Source organism: Phodopus roborovskii, unplaced genomic scaffold (assembly GCF_943737965.1).
Source record: "Phodopus roborovskii unplaced genomic scaffold, PHOROB, whole genome shotgun sequence".
Taxonomy (NCBI): Eukaryota; Metazoa; Chordata; class Mammalia; order Rodentia; family Cricetidae; genus Phodopus; species Phodopus roborovskii.
The window spans coordinates 7,515,804-7,533,229 of record NW_026125489.1 but is presented as its reverse complement, the minus strand read 5'-3'; the positions used below and the strand labels follow the sequence as shown (position 1 = coordinate 7,533,229).

Genomic DNA, 17,426 nt, shown 5'->3' with positions numbered 1-17,426 from the left:
TCTCATTGGTCTGATGCATTTAGATGACTCAAAACCTTTCTCATTTACTACCCACTCTGAATGAGAAGGGAAGACGCTCTATCCCTTCTGGAATTTACATTTGCATTTGCCTCAGCTGTGTGTGTGTGTGTGTGTGTGTGTGTGTGTGTGTGTGTGTGTGTGTGTGTGTGTTGTGACACTGGGTTCCACAGACCTATGGAAACACAAAAAATATCTTTGTTTATTCGAATTACACCTCACAGGGAGCCCATCAGGAATACATAAAGGGCTCCTAATAATAACTGTAGATTGCACAGTATGTTTGCCTATAGACCAGCTGTCCTTATGACCAATCGTTATTAAGTGGGTGTTTATAGAATGTACCAAAACATCAATATTTATGCTTCATGTTCAAAATGAAGTTATTTTGTGATTTATGACTTTGTCTTACACTGCAGCATGTATAACATGTGCAAACTTTCAATCTCAGTTCTTCTTAAACTAGCTGTGGTGTTTTCCTGAATTCTGTAAGTCTTTCACTTTTGCACTAGATATCATTTTGTCTTCAAACCTATCTTATGTTCCTTTAGATGATGGTAGCATGCAAGACTAAAGATAACTGGGAAAGGAATTTACGTTTCATTCCAAAGACTCTAGGACATTACACCTTTGTGTAGTTATGTGGATAGTCCTTACCTACATGCCCTCAGTCCTGAACAAATGAAAATAGCAACTTGTGAGAAACTGTTTAAATAGAGATGGCTTGGGCTGATACAAGTCTTTTACAAATGGTGGAGTTTATTGACATTGTTTTTGCTTTTTCAAAATATCCGAATTGGGATATAAAACCCACACCTATGAGTTCTCAGCTACAAGCCCTAAGTGTGAATTACCATAGCACGGTCCATATTTCTCCACTGATTCTGCATGTGTCCCCAGTTAACAAATAGTGGACATTCTTCTCTTTCTAACCTCATGGCTCTGAAAGCAGTTAGGTGAGGTCTTCAAGGGCATGTGACGATTTGGGGCAGAGTGGCAGAAATAAGAACTGAGATGCTCAGTGTAGCTCCTGAACACCAGTGTGTTCGCCATTCGCCAAGTCCCGTGGTGAGCTACTGTTGGCTTGCCATCCTGTTCCTGGCCGGGAGACACTGTTGCCTCTTGTTGGCCACATTTCCTTGGGCTTCCAGAGAGAGCTATTTCTCAAATCTCCTTCCATAATACATTAGTTGTTGGCTTCTAGAATGTGAAGTAATTTGGTATTTATAAACAGTTTTAAATAACTGAGTAATATTAACTAACATCGGGGCATGAAACGTTATAGACATTCACTAGTTTCTTCTAGAAGCTAAATGTAATTATTAAGGTGACAAACAGGTGTGTCTTAATAATTCAGCATCTAAACTTTCCCGAAAGGCACAAGGGTTTATATTTTGGGGGATAGTCTTTGTGACAGAATCACATAGGTCTCTCCATACTTTAAGCACCGCTCCATAGTTACACTTGAGACTACACCATGTCATCTCAGAGGGCCTTCCAACTGGACTGGACAACCTCTCTGAATTTAAATATTCAAAAGCCTCTTACCACTCCTTTGTTCATTGTTGAAACCATGAACCCCAACTAAAACTGCTACACATAAAGTATTTAAAACTAACTTTTCACATTAGTTTGAACTGATTAAAAGTGGTCTCAACTAATTTCACTATCTATAAGAAAGTTGGCCATTGATGGTGGCTCATTACCTCAACCCAGCGGAGCCACTGACAGTTACAAATTTCCCAGACTGCCCCTCAGCGTCCCCAGCCCCTATAGTAAGCATACTGTCACTGCCTATAAACTTTTTGATCTTGGCATTCTGAGACATTTGCCAAAATAATCAAACCTTGATCAAAATTCTTTCATTTTCAGATTGTGCATGATGCTTCTAATGTTAAATATGTCCTTTTCAGGTGCAAATTAGCCCTTTAATTTTAACATAGTTAAAGATGAAAAGCCAGCAGCTCTGTCAGAGGTAATCTTCCTTTGAGTGACAAAGTTCTCTGTGTATGTATTAGCTAGTCCAGACTGGCTTTTCTTTTTGAAAGATGAGATGTAGAGAAGGTCATCCTGGGCCTGTATTTTGTAGTCTGCCTCCAAAGGACCAATCAAGTTTATCCCCTTCATGATGATAAACTAATTGTATCTCTTGTTTTGGGGTAAAAACCAGCTCCAAACTGTCTTTCCCCAGGGAAAAATACTTGTCTCTAGACTTTCCTCAAGCACTATTGCACACAATGATTAGCTGTGTCATTCAAGGAAGGCAAAGACTGCCCTGTCAGGCATGAGCCTCTTCCGTGTCTTTCCAAAAACTTTGGCTTCCTTGACAAACAAATATTTACTTCAGTGTTTATCACAAGCACAAGGGGTTCTATTTATATTAATTCTTCCGTACTAGCGGCTGTTCAAATATCCCATTAACACTATCAACCTTACCACCAAGGCAATAAGCCCCTGGACTGCCTACTGAGGTACTCTATGGCATCCTGCTCTTAAATGTGATCAATATTTGTCACCACAGGAATAGTGACAGAAACAGGAAGACATGATTCTGCACCCTTGCATGTCTTGAGTCCTGCCTCCTTGGCTGGAGGCAGGGGGATTGAGGGAGTGAAGAAATTCTAGACACATGGTCACAGGAAAGTCGCGTCAGGTTATTTGGGCTGTGAATGGAGATTGCTGCCACATCCCAGACCAGCATGTTAATTATAAACAGGCAGGTGGAATGATTGCATCCAGGTGAACAAGGAGGCAGGGTTATTACATACACATAAAGGAGGAGGTAGGGTTTATGGTGTACAGCTGAATCAAGGAGATGGGTTTTGCTAATCTTGCTAGAAGCAATCTCGGTGTGGGAGCAGCCATCAAGCTGTAAACATCCGGGGGGAAAAGCTATAGTGGAAATTTGTGAACACTATCAACATCCGCACTTGGGCCAGGAGAAAAAGCTTTGTCATTCCTCTGAGCCTCACCCAGGGGAGGCTTTGCCATTCCTGTGGGGTCTGGGCCATCAGCCCCCCAACATGGCCGTGCTGGTGTCAACTGAGCACGCCTCTCAGGACTTCCACACCCTACAGCGTGCTCTGAAACTTTCAGAAGTGGGTGGGAGTCCTGCTTTTACTATAACTATCATGGGAGGAACACCAATACCCATTACCCTCTTTCTGTGTTTCTCTATTCTTACTTCCTGAAGAGGTTGATGACCTTAAAGTAGAAAGGAACAGGTAGAAGGCTGCCTCTGTTCCCTGTGGAGATCTGGGGCTTACAGGGGCCCCACTTTAAACAGCTGTGACATCAGGGAAGTCATCTACAAGAAACAGTGAATGACTGGCTGCACGCAGAACATCTCCCCTACAGAACTGCTTTATTGTAAAATGAGCACAACACATTAAGAACACTTCAGAATCTTCCATCCACCTCATCACCTTGATAGCCATCCCCATGATTCCCACAATCACCTCATTGTAAACATCTGTGCATTTGCTATAAAATAAAATAAAAAGCAGGCACTGACCCAACCTAGCTCCTTTCCCGGTATCTCTCTGTCAGGCTTCTGCTACCCAGGGCACCTACTGATTCCTGGCCCAGCTTTCAACAAATGGCTCTCCTCTGACCTGGGGACACTGTACCATAGTGACCCAATGGGTGGGATTCACACTTGATTCTTAATTCCACAGCATACTACATGTGTGACCTCCCCTAAGTCTCATTTTCTCTTAGATGTACATGGAACTTCGTCATGGTTGCTGTGGTAACTAAAGTTTTTTACTGCATTAAAAAATGCCCAGCACATATAGTAGTAAAAAAGAAATTTCATTTTTATTGTTTTTGTTGATGTTAAGTGAGCTTCCCCTCCTTGCTACTATTATATTTCCAGTGTATTCTTATTTCTTAGAGGTACACTTTATAACCCTATATAACTCTATAATTCCTGTAATGTGTTTTAAATATATGTTTTCTATACTCTTCATCCTTTGGGGCATAGTAATCTTGCAGCAACTGTGTACATGCTCTCCTCTTACAGGATTTATAATCACAAAGGACGGGATGGTTCTATACCCATACTGTCCTGGGCAGGGCTCTTCCACACAGATGTTAGGGTTTTAGGTTTGTAAAATAAATGATTGGGATTAATTCATATCGAGCCTATATTTTTCCCACACTCAATAACATTCAAAATAGTTTCTCATATACTCCTAGTTTCCCCTGCATGTTTACAAGCTTTATTCTGTTTTACCCCTGTAATAACCTGGTAAGGTTATTGTTTATTGTGAATGGCTGAGAGTACCATATTGACCACCAAAGCAGGGAACATCACACAGGGCTAGTGAGTTCACTTGCAAAAGTGAACAAACACTAACTTTTACACAAACACACAAGATATTATAGGCTTTGAGGTCATCTGGCATTTAACGTCTGATGCTAAAAGGTACACGCTCAGAAGGCATTGTAAGAACCTTAATGTAAACAATCTCTGGGAACTTTTTTTTTGGGGGGGGGCTCGGTGAACTTCTCCTAACTCCCCCTTAAACATTCCCTTTTTTTTCCTTTTTTAAGTACCACTTTAAAATCATTTATTTTTAAGTAAGTTATGCCTATGCATCCATGTGTGCACTTGAGTACAAGTGATGCCTTCAGAGGCCAGAAGTGGACTTCAGAGGCCCGGGGGCTGGAAGCAGTAGTCAGCTACCTGACGCAGGTGCTGGTAGTCAAACTCCGGCCATCTGCAAGAGCTGCACGTGCTCTCCAGCTCCTCAATACCGATACTTTAAAATAAACCCACAAGTAAAACCACACATGCTTACACACACGTTTTTCACAGTGGCACTGACTAGAAACCCTCCGAATCTCCTCTAACTTGATAGACAAAGCTTTTCATCCCATCTTCTCATGCTTATCAGTCGGGGTCGTAAGCTGAGACTTCACCCAAGATGCTGGGGCCCCAGTTACTGCTTTTATGAACCTTGTGATGTAAGAAAGGGGAGAATTATGCTAGCCCTAAAAAGAGAAATGTTAGGTACTTCTTGTCTAGGTTACACACTTTATGAGTGCTAAAGTCAAAACTCCACCCTTTCTGTAAGGTGATGTCGCTGTTAGCACATTGCAGGGAATAATGACTTCCATTACAGACGATCTGTAATGCTTGGGATACTTTATATTTTAATGGCCAGCTATAGTTTGCAGAAAAATGCCTTCACATGTCTAATTTCATCTTCTTACTCAACAAATCCCTCTGAGATAGACCTGGTATGCCCAGGGACCCATCTCCTGGATGATTCTAGATTGCATCTAGTTGGCAATTAGTATTTCCCACCATGTAACTATCACTTGCTTGTACTTCTTCTTGTAGGGTGCTAGGGAACAAACCCCAGCTTCACACGTATTGAGGCAATTACTCTACCACAGAGCCACCTCCCTACTCCTCATGGCCACACTTAAAGAGCTCACCTGTTCACAGATCTATTGCGTGGTGAGGGGCAGGAAGGACGTGTCACCTTAAGCTATGGGCTTGGTTTGTTACCAGGAGGGCCCGTGGCACTGGAAAGTGATGCTAACTGGGTCCTTGACACTGGAGAGTGAAGTAATATGGCTATGGGGTGTGTAATAATTTCAAGGCCTTAGAAGCCAGTTATGAATGTGTCTCCACCCATTTGGTGAGGCAGATCTTCTCTAGGCATCTGGTTCCCAACCAGGCTTAAGTATGAAGGGCATTTCAAAGGTATAAAATACCTTATTGCATATAAAATGTAGGACATTACAAGGTATACTACCACAATCTGAAATTGAGGCAATTATGAAATAATTCTAAAGTTATAAGTACAAATTCCGATTACATAAAAATCGCCGTGTACTAGGCAGGAATCAAGTAAGTTCAGACAGGTTGGGATCATGAATGAATATCACAAATCATTATTTACTCTCCTTATATTTTATGTAAATCAGAATTTGTACTTACTTTATAACTAGTAAATAAGTATATACCGAGGCTCCAGTAAATGAGGACTCGGGACCCTGGAGTGTGGCCACTGCCTCAAGCTAAGGACTCTGTACCTGGAGTGTGGCCACTGCCTCAAGCTAAGGACCCTGTACCTGGAGTGTGGCCACTGCCTCAAGCTAAGGACCCTGTACCTGGAGTGTGGCCACTGCCTCAAGCTAAGGACTCTGTACCTTTGCTTGGTAGGGTCTTCTGTTTTCTCATTGACAGCTTTATTTTACGCACAATAGCCACATTGTTCTTCTGTTAGATCTAGCCGTGCATTTACACCTCTACGTTTCTCCAACGCTTGTTTGCTGATGGATTTTATGTTTCCCTCTTGGAAATCCCCAAAGAGGTGATCCTTTTTTATTTTTTAAGGGAATGCGTGGTAAATATTTTAAAAACATATTTTGGTGAGTTGGAAAATAGCTCAGCAGTCAGCAACATTTGCAAGGTAAACACGAGGACCTGAGATAAAGACCCAGAACTCACCCAGTGCTTTTAACCCAAGTCTGGATTCACTAGCAAGCCAGTCTAGCTCAGTTAGCTAACGCCGGCTCCCAGTGAGAGACCTGTTCAAGAGATAAGTGGAGCCAGCGGAATGGCTCAGCAGTGTAGTTGGAGTTTCTGTCCAGCCTGGTCCCACAGACATTTAGCCCCAAATAAACACACAGAGGCTCAAACTGTTTGGCCAATGGCTCAGGCTTCTTACTGGCTAGCTCTCTCTTAATTATTAACCCATTTCTATTAAAGTATGTATTGTCACTAGGCTGTGGCTTACCGTAATCCAGCATGTTACTCCTTGGGTAGCATCGCATCTCCCTGGCGGCCTCTCTCTGCCTTCCCCTCACCAGAATTCTTCTCCTCTGACGGCCCCGCCTGCACTTTCTGCCTGGCTACTGGTGAATCAGTGTTTTATTCATATATATATATATGTATGTATGTGTACATATATATATATATATATTCATATATACATATATACACATATATAAAAGCTGGGGAACTGAATTCAATCACTGGGACCCACATGATAGAAGGAAAGAACCAGCTCCCACAAGTTGTCCTGTAAGCATATGCCATCACACACACACATACACACACAGAGAGAGAGAGAGAGAGAGAGAGAGAGAGAGAGAGAACACTAGATACGTTACCATACAATAGCCATGTCTATTAGATCTCTCCATGCATTTAAACCTCTACATATGAACTACCACATGCTGATTCCTGACTATAAACATACAGCCTACTGTAGCTTAGGATACCAAAGAGAGCTTGCAATGTGCCACTGAGCCATTAATTCTTCCTGCGGGACCTGGCCTTCCTTCGAAGTCTTGGGGGGACTGATCTTCCTAAGTTGTAAGAACTACTTTTAGGCCAATAGACACTCTTACACAAGCAGTTTCTCTACCTCAGCAGAGCCCGTGGAAGCTGATTGGTTCTGTATGGATCACTTATCCAACGCAGGAACCCTGACAGTGTCTGTTTTAAGGCCGAGAAGGAACTGGAATTTCTATGGAATGGTGACAGGATGTGATGACTGGGCAGTAGCTATGAGAAATGTGCCGAATCTTTTCAGCAACTGAGGCAAGGGCTCTTCACCTTGCAGGTAAATATTTCTATTTTCCCAGTGCTGAAGCAAGTGAAGGCATAACCTTGACTTCTCTGGAAAGTTTCTCCTCAAGTCCTGGCACGAGCAGTGAACACCTAGAACTTCCAGAACGCCTGTAAGAGGGACACAGTGGTACCTGACAGTGTGGCAAGTTCCCAGTTCTGAACTCAGAGGGCTCTTTAGAAAAAATACTATGGACCACGTTTTCTCATCTTTTATTTTAGAGCTAAAATTTTCCTTGTCATTTAGCTGTATGGATGCCCTCCAAACTTACATTAGGAGCCCTAGTGTTACTTTCCCGAAAGGCATGTGGAAATGTCTGTAAAAACTATGTCAGCCTGTCAAATTAATTCTGAAACCTGCCATATAAATCCCAACATAGTTATTCCCTGCATCCTGTTCCTTGGCAGGGGCTTCAGCTCCCTTCATGGTTTCTGAGCTCTAACTTCCCCTAAACTAAATTTGAGGTAAAGCATGACTCTACAGTAGGTCAAGGAAAGTGGGTGCTTTCATCAAACCAACACCAGAGAACTCATGATGTCACTTGCCAAGATCTATTAAAAAGCTACATTCATTAAGGTACTGTGGTGCTGTATTCTCACACAGCTCAAGGATTTGCCCAAGTTGGGCAGTGGTGCGATGGAGACATGATGGACACACGGACACAAAGAAGTGGGATCCAGTGGTCTGGGCTCTCTGACAGAGAAGCCACAGCCCCTGGGAAGCACAGCATCTCCCTCACATACAGTTGAGCAGGGAGGTGGGGTCATTGGACCTGATGAACAAGGGGGTTCATGTTATGGTACACAGCTGTTGTCAGTAACCTCAGTAGAAGTATCATAGGGACAGAGTCTTGGGGCCATTACACTTGGAGGGCAGGCAGAAGGCTCTGGTGGATGGTTTATGAACATATTGTCAACATTTACCCTCGGATCAGAGAGGGGCTTTGCCATCCCTATGGGTGTGAGGTTTTTAAACCCTTGCCATGATTGCACACAAGTTGCATAGTACACATCCATGTACTCAGTGCCCACAGTATTGTGCTGACATAAGAAAGGACCTGTAAACAGAGGAACTGGAATGCAGAATTACACATCTGCAAACACCCATATGTAGCCACTAGTCATCAGACATGTGACTTGGGTGGTATTATAATGCAACGAGAAAAAAAATACCTCTCTATTAAACTGAAATAAACTCCAGATGGGCTATCTAAATGTGAAATTAAATCAAAGGCTGTAGGAAAAATATGGGAGAATGTCATCATGATTTTATAGAAGCAAATACCTTTAAAAAATAAGGTCATGTAACTTAAAAGTGAGTAATTAAAAATGTCAAAGCCCAGCATTAAACTTTTAGGAGGAGGGGGGGCAGGTGGATGAAAGTTTCAGGATCATCCTTGGCACATCAGTTCGAAGCCAGCTTAGGCTATATGACAACCTATCTCCTAACAACAGCAGCAGGCCAAGAAGCTGGATCAATACATAGAAGCATTTGGGAAGTTAACCTGATCACCTTCATTTGATTCCCAAATATTTAAAAAGTGTATCTGTAATCCCAGCAGTCCTATGACAAGATGGGAGGCAGAGACTGCTCACAGACCAACTTGCCTGAAGTGCTTAACATAACAAAAACAAGCAAGACCCTGCCTCTGCAATGTGGAAGGATAACCAACCCTTGCAAGCAGTCCTCTGTCCTCTCCATGCATGATTGCACATGCACACATGCATAGATGGATGGATGGATAGATAGATGATAGATAGATAGATAGATAGATAGATAGATAGATAGATAGAAGATAGAGGAATAGATGATAGTGAGAGAGATTATAGAAGGTAGATGATAAATAGATGATCGATAGATGACGATGAGATATAAATAGTGATAAGGAGATGATAGATAGGTAATAGATACATAAATGATATATACATAGATGATAGATAGGTAAATAGATAATGATATGATGATAGATATAGATAGATAGGCAGATAGATAGACAGACAGATAATAGAAACTTCTCTTCATCAAAACACACCAGAACAGAAAGAAATAGTGAGCCACAGGAGGACTACGTCCATTCACAAACCATGTATCCAGTAGTGATTCAATCTGTAATAGGCTTCCAATTTTTTAGATTTATTTTATATGTACGAGTTTTGCTTGTTTGTGTGCATATGCCTGTGCACTGCATGTGTGCCTGGCATCCATGGAATCCAGAAGTGTGTGTGGAGCTCCTGGAGCTGGAGATAAAGATGGTTATAAACTGCCATACCGTTGGTGGGAACTGAACCCGGGTCCTCTGGAACAGGAGCAAGTGCTCTTAACAACTGAGCCAACTCTCCTGTCCTTTAATTAAGAGTCCTCACCAGTGACTCAGTTATCATAAAAGGAAATCAGGAGGAAGCCAAGAGCAGCTGGGCAGTCAACATGGGAGTCAAGTGGCCAGTAGGCATATGGAAAGCTAGTCAATTACTTTAGTCATCAAACAAATGCAGGTCAGTACACAGCATAACATCACCGCGTACTAACCGAGTGGCTTTTGTGTTGGCATTGAGAATCCAGATCCAGGTCCTTATGCTTGCACAGAAGACACTTTAGTCACCGAGCCATCTCCCCAACTCTATTTTAAGCGTTTTTAAAATTACTAATTTCTTTTATGCTTGTCTATTAGAAATGCAGTGCTTGAAAACTAGATCAGAGTGTACTATCCACATTCATCTTAAACCCTAATGTTTCCGGAAAGTCAAAGCATACAACCGCAGCATTTATTGTGCGAGAAGAAGAATCCAAATAGAGTGAAGTTCATAGCATACCCTAGGTTAACTTGAATCTGGGTAAAGCGTGGCTGAATGCTGGTCTTAGCCCCCGGACAGGCTTATCATGACAGTCTCATTAACTGTGCGGTAACATACTTCCTAGTTTAATATAGCTGAATTTTTTAATATATGGCTTATGGTGTTTTTAAGCCTTTTAACTGAAGTGAGGCAACACAGATGATGTACAGATCCTGGGTTTCCACTTGATACGTTTTGTAAACTGTAATCACACAGAGATTTGTAACGTTACCGGCTTGCTATACGCTTAGGTCCCTGTCCCATCTCAAGGGTCGCCACTTGTCTGCCTTCTAGCCGAATAGGCTAGCTTTGCTTAGTTTTCTGCTTAAGAATAAACCTGACTTCTTATGCTCAATATTGTGAACGAGGGATTCTTATGGTCAAGGTTTGGTTTGATAATTTATTCTCGTATGTTATAAAGTATTTCACAAGGCAAACGTGCCCACAGTTTATTTATTTTTCTGCTTAGGTATTTTCCATTTTTCTTGTGTTTATGCAAGTCTCTATGGGGCCCTTAAATCGGGTTGCCATGGGGTAGACCTGTGCTTAGCTTTCACAGATTATGTCTAAGGGGTTCTGTGATGATTTGAATGAGGACTCCTCCTCATTCCCCAGTTGGCAAAACCATTTGGGAAGAATTAGGAGGCCTTGTTAGAGGAGGTGTGTTACTGGGGATGGGCTTTGAGGTTTGAAAAGGCATGCTGTTCCCTCTCTCTCTCTCTCTCTCTCTCTCTCTCTCATTTCCTTCCTCCCTTCCTTCTTCTCTCCCTCCCTTCCTTTCTCCCTCCCTCCCTCCCTCCCTCTCCTCCTTTCTGTCAGCCTCTCACCTACGGATAAAAGTGTGAGTTCCCAGCTGTCCCTGCTGCCGGCCTTTCTTTCTGGTCAGTCATCATGAGCCCTTGCCCTCTGAAGCTGTACACCTACATTAAATACTATCTCTTACAAGCTGCCTTAGCCGTGGTGTCTTACTGCTGCAATAGAAAAGTAATTAAGACGGTCTCCGAAGACAGCTGTGTGCCTTCCCCTTCCACACGGGCAATGAGAATTCCGGTAGTCTCTCAAGCTCCCAGTGCTCAGTCTTTCACAGGATCCCTCGGGCTAGTGTGTGCCGATAACACAAATCTGTAACCTGGACATGGGGCAGGAGAGGAGGGACAAATGAGTCGGGCGAACCCTGGGGCCTTGTCGGCCAGCCAGTGTAGCCAAATTGGCAAGCTCCAGGGTCAATAAGATGAAATCTCAAAAAATATGATGGAGAAAAATAGAGGACATCTGACCCTGACCAGTGGCTGCCACACCAACGCACACACATAAGCAAGCATACACTCAAACTTACAAACACACAGACTAGCGGCTTAAGGATATTTTACTGGAGTTCCTCTGTGCTGTAAATGGCGCTAATTATTAGCGGTATGGCTTTCATAGCATACCACCAGTTAAAAATATACTTTTAACCAACAGGTAAAGTGAACTCATTTCTGCCGGGAAGCCTATGGGGCAGGCAAAGCTAGCATGGCATGCACAGGCTTTCTGCTCTGCTTGGGAAGTTGTAATCAGGGCTTGAACTCCTTGACATGCCGAGCTCAGAAACGGGAAAACTGATTAACAACAACAACAAAATGCAGAGTGTTTCCCACATAAACAGTCCTCAATATAGCTCGTGTAATTATGTAGCCCCATAAATCAACACGGGGTGCAAAAGCTTCAGTCCTGATGCAAATATCTTCATGACTGAGACGCCTTGAACCATGAATAATTTATGTCTATGTGATCCATTTCCAACTGTGCTCCACTCCAGCGCGATCAACTCATCATTAGTCTATGGGCTGGGTTCTTGATGTCTGCTTCCTGCAGGTTTCTGCTTTTTCCTTTTTTCTCCTGCCGGCACACTCCATTTCTCCTCTTGTTCTTCCCCGAGTAAGCGTACCTTCTTCTCCCACCCCGTCCACTCCCAAGCCTCCTGTTCCATATCTTCGCATGCAACCAGCACTCCGGAGCCAGCCCCTACTTTTCAGAAGGGCCTGTGACAACGGAATTGGGTGGCATGGCGGAGAATAGGCTTACTGCCACAAGGTAGCCTGAACATCTTGATGACGTGGCGGGAAGCGTTTGTTGTGGAAAGTGATTGCCAGGAAGGGCTGGTGACAGGTGAAAACGTTAACACTTGTAGCTCTCCTTCTGTGATGTAGAAAGCCGGGTCCACGTGTGTAGTGCTGGGAAGTAGTGTATTTTCCTGTTGCCTGTTCCTAATAAAGTCAACTGAGAACCCTTGAGATTAGATTCGAGCTCATTTGTTTGGCTTAACCCAGCCATACCTGTTCTTGTTCAGACGTCACTGCCGTTTTCTTCGTTCTTACCATGGTTAATTGGTTAAGAAAAAACAGTTGGAGATGGGCTGGTTTGGGGAATTCTCCAAGACTCGATGCCCTTCTCAATGCATTCCTATCTCTCCGTTCCTTTACGAACCTCTAAGTGAATCCCTGTGTGATGCTAGTATCTGTTAAGAGTTCACGATCCTGCAGGTGGCATATTTACATAACTCTTTCCAGGAGCTTTAGTGTCCAAGTACATTCACATCCCATCTAGAAGAAAATGGAACTACCTTTCCTCCAAGGATCATGCATTAATTCCTCAGCTATTGGATAAATTCAGGTATTTCACAGTTTTGTATTATGAGGTGTTGCTTGAGATTCTTTGTGCAGGCTTTGATGTTAATTTTTTTAAAACCCTGTTTATCATTGGTGTCATCTGTGCATGGCTGTTATAAGAACAGCCATCAAAGACTTTCAGGTGTGAATTACCATGATACCCAATACAACTTCTGTATCATTAGGATCACTGCCTGCTTGCCTAAAGTAAGTAATAGACAGTCATTCTTGAGCTCATTTCATTGGTAAATATTAGTGGACACCTGTCATGTATAAACTTGCCTTGTAGGCACTGGCTAGCCACTGTCATGAACCAAAGATAGGAATTCCCAGATGCAGAGACGTTATGGATTAATTAGCAGCTACCTAGAGAACAACTGTTGGATGTCATATACTAAAAGTGTTGCTAAAGAAAAACGTACGGCTTTGTGTATGTGTGTAACAGGGAGATTGGCATGGTTTATAGGTTCAGGCAGGAAGCTCTGTAGATGCAGCATTGGGGGAAGATCAGGGAAAAGAAGTGAGGAGAGATGGACGAGGGGAGAGCTGGGATATCCTGGGCGCAGAGAAGAATGTATATGGAAGATTATGAAGCAGAAGAATGCATGCATGATAGTTTTAAAGAACTGAAAAAGCAGACAGGAGCTGGAAGAGAATAAAATAAAACTGAGGCAACACACAGCACCCAGGTCACACAAGTCCTTACCTACATTATGATGGTTTCCCCATGTGGAAAGAGTTTTACGCAGCTTTCATCTTTGGAAGATCACTTTGGATTGGGAAGGTATAACATATGAGAGGATTCTGGGATATAAGATGGTGACAACTTGAACTGGAAAGGTGACTGTGGGTATAGCAAGAAAAAGTGGGGCATTATTTCAAAAGTAGATTCAGGATGAAGTCATGAGGGCAGCGGAGAGCACAGACTTGGGAAGTGACGCCTGGACGCAAGCTTGCATGTTGTAGAACAGTGTGAGCCATCGTGGGGAGAAGCCAGTCCGTGGGGAGGAGTGAACGAGTGGCTGAACTCACCCTTCGGGTTGGGACATGTGCCTGGCCTGCTGATGGCACACGGAAGAAGAACTTGGTGGAGATGTATGATGGACAGCTCCGTTTAGTGGTGGGGACAGCACGTATAGGCCACCATAAAGAGGAGAATGGATCTTGTTCAGCAAGCTGTTGTCACAGGTTCCCAGCCATCTTTATGTCGGATCCCCATCCTCTTTTCCTTGCTGGTCCTTTTCTACACAGGTAAAACCTTCACCCTGATACGATCTCTTAGAGAGTCACAGTTCCGGTCTTAAAAGCACGTGAATACTTTATGTTATGGTTTGTATGTCTGAAGACTGGGCACCATCCCTCGAACTGTTGGTTAATGTTGTTGTCTTCATAAGAAAACTTTCATCCTGAGATACTTCTTCCCATCAGTTGTCTGGAATCCCATTCACGTTCAGCAGGCCTGTCTCTTCTCGTGAGTAGAAGCTGAAGACTTTGGTTCTAGCTATTATGTGTTTTATAAAGTTAGTTCCCAGCTTTCCTTGATTTTTTTCCCTTTGCCTGATCAGTGGTCTCTGACTTGAGTGGTATTACTGCTGCTTTGTAAATCTATTGCTTTCATAGATGGCTCCGAAAATTAGGAATAAAGACAATGGGGTCTTCCGCAGTCAGTGGCTACAGCCACGTGCTGAGTTCAGCAAGGACCACTCTCTTGGTTGCCAGCCCTGAGCCACGATGCCTTTCTTCAACCCTAACTTTCTATGAGTTTCTACTTTAAAAGAGACTTATTACTCCCACATTTGTGTCCCTCAAGTGCAAATACTGCAAAGGCTATTCTCCTAAATCCTTACCAACAATACTCCTTGATGGGAGACCTTCATTCCAGGCTCCAGTCACCTACGTATGCCAGAATAGCTGTGATGTGGCTTTCTTCCCCTGTAAATTAATGGTGGCAAAGGACCTGTCTCTTTTGCCTCACCTGTGAGATAGCTACATCCTATCATTTCTTTCTATAAGAAAAATCCTAATATCTGGCTTTTATTATTACTAAAACATTAGGACCATACAAGGATATGAATGCCAATACTTTGACACATCTATAGGCTAGGAAAAAATCCTGACTAAAGTGATATTAAGGAATGTTTATCTTCCAATAGGCTCTTTTAAAATCCATACTGAATCTTCATAGAGGCTGTATTATCTTAGAGTGTCCATTATCCAGAATAGTTAGGCAAGGTGAAGGATGTGTTCAGTCTGAATGAATTATTTTTGATTCTTAAAGCATTTGCCTATACATAGTAAAGTTGATGAGTGATCCGACCTAGGTATACACATGAAATTCATTTATGATTCATATATATGTTGTATACATAGTTTAAGGTAATTTCCCACAATGTTTTAAATAAATTTGTTCATAAGTCATTCCATGAGAAATTTTCCACTGTAGTGCCAATTGGAAAAATTAATGGATGGAATAATAAATAACATAAAAGCCTCACTGCCTTCATTTTTTAAAGCAAAACAAAATTTTAGTCAGTATAGCAAGCCTGTGAAGATGAGTGATCACCATCCCACAGACCCATAACTGATCATTCAAAAACTCTACAAAGACAGTGGTTTTTTTTTTTAAGCCTAGCTCGTTGCGATGACATGCTTCTGGAGGATTCCCGTAAAGATCTGTCCACTCTGGGAGGCAACATTCCTTGGCTGGGATCCTGGACTGTGTGATCTGAAAAGCCGCTTAGCAGCAGTGTGCGCTCATGGTTCTTTCCCGATGACCATGAAACAATGGGAGCAGCTGCTCCAGACCCCTGACACTATCACTATGACGTGAAACTGTGAGCTCAGGGAAGCCCTTAATCCCTTAAACGGGTCTGCCAAAGTGATTCGTCACATCAACAGGAAAGCAAACTAAGGTGCTTTAAACCTGGGGCCAGCATGTATGTTTACTTCATTTAAGAGGAATCTCATTTTATCTCTCACACACACACACACACACACACACACACACACACACACACACACTCACACACACACACACACACACTCACACACACACACACACAGGACCCACGTGTTTATAAATTCATGGAGACAGCTTCATGAATCAGTGCCTAGTGCCCATGCTTTTCACACTCTCCAAGCCTTGCCTTGGTAATGAAGACATGGTCACAGAGCCCCAAACTGATAAAAACTAGAGCAGCGGGAACTCAGACAAAGCCAATTACCAATGTGCGATCCTGCAAATACGATGAGGTGCGCTCAGGCGTGTGAGGCCATAAAATATCAGCAATAATAATACTCTACATGTACTGATTTGATTATGATGAACACTGTAGAAAAGTTCTGGTTTGTAGGAAAGGTGTCCGACTTAGGAGGTTTTAGTAATTTGTGTAAGGCACCATGATCCAAATATTGAAAAATTATCATTAAATGCAGACATTTAGAATTCTATTTCCAGGGCTCATTTCAATATATCTCCAATCTTGTCTTTGCTTTACAGGGTGCCAAAGACTGGTTTGGGGGGGGGTCCCTTATATATTCCTGGCTGGTCTGGAGCTCACTTTGTAGAACAGGCTGTTCTTGAACTCGCATATCCACCTACCTCTGCCTCTGGAGTACTAGAATTCGATGATAATATCAAAGACATTTTGCTTGCTCGTTAATTTAAGGCTTCTAACCACATACATCCTGGTTCTAATCACTATGCTGGACACTGAGAACATGAACATGGTGATTGATGGGACATTGTATCTGCCTTCAGAATAAGCTTACCATCAGGCAATGAACGAGGGCATGTAATCGCTGTAGACAGGCAAGCATGTGCTTCAACAGGAGGAATAAATAATGCTGGTTGTAGGGCCGTGTGTGAAAAGTACCATACCAGACTGAGCTGGAAAGGGATACCCGGAGGTTTTGATATTTATTCCAGTTTTGCAAAGGTGGGTAGGAATTGGAGTAATGCTTGAAGCCCAAAATAAAGAAAATGTAAAGTTCCCTCCTGAGAGGGAGACAAACCCTAACTCAGGTCCTGTGTGCTTATAAATTATACCCAGTTTGCCTGCTATTTGACAACTTAGAGATATCATCTCTACTCTCTCTCTCTCTTTCTCTCCCATCTCCCATTCTTCCTTCTTTGCTTTTTCCATTCATCCTTTCTCCATCTAAGCCATGTATCTCTATCCATCCATCTACCCTCTGTGAATCAATACACATACATACGTACACACATAGGAAATGCTGGCTATGTGTTGAATTAATTGATTTTAAAGAAAATCTAGGATGTCCCAGGAAGTCCCAAGCGGTGTAGAGAGCGAGATGACCCATGAGATATTACC

The 17,426-nt window shown here is 42.7% G+C and overlaps 1 protein-coding gene across 1 annotated transcript in view; it reads left to right on the top strand.

Annotated features, from left to right (window-relative positions):
• Window positions 1-17,426, top strand: part of Grip1 (glutamate receptor interacting protein 1) — a 336,259-nt gene that overhangs the window by 238,361 nt on the left and 80,472 nt on the right. The gene's annotated exons all lie outside the window — the stretch shown is intronic.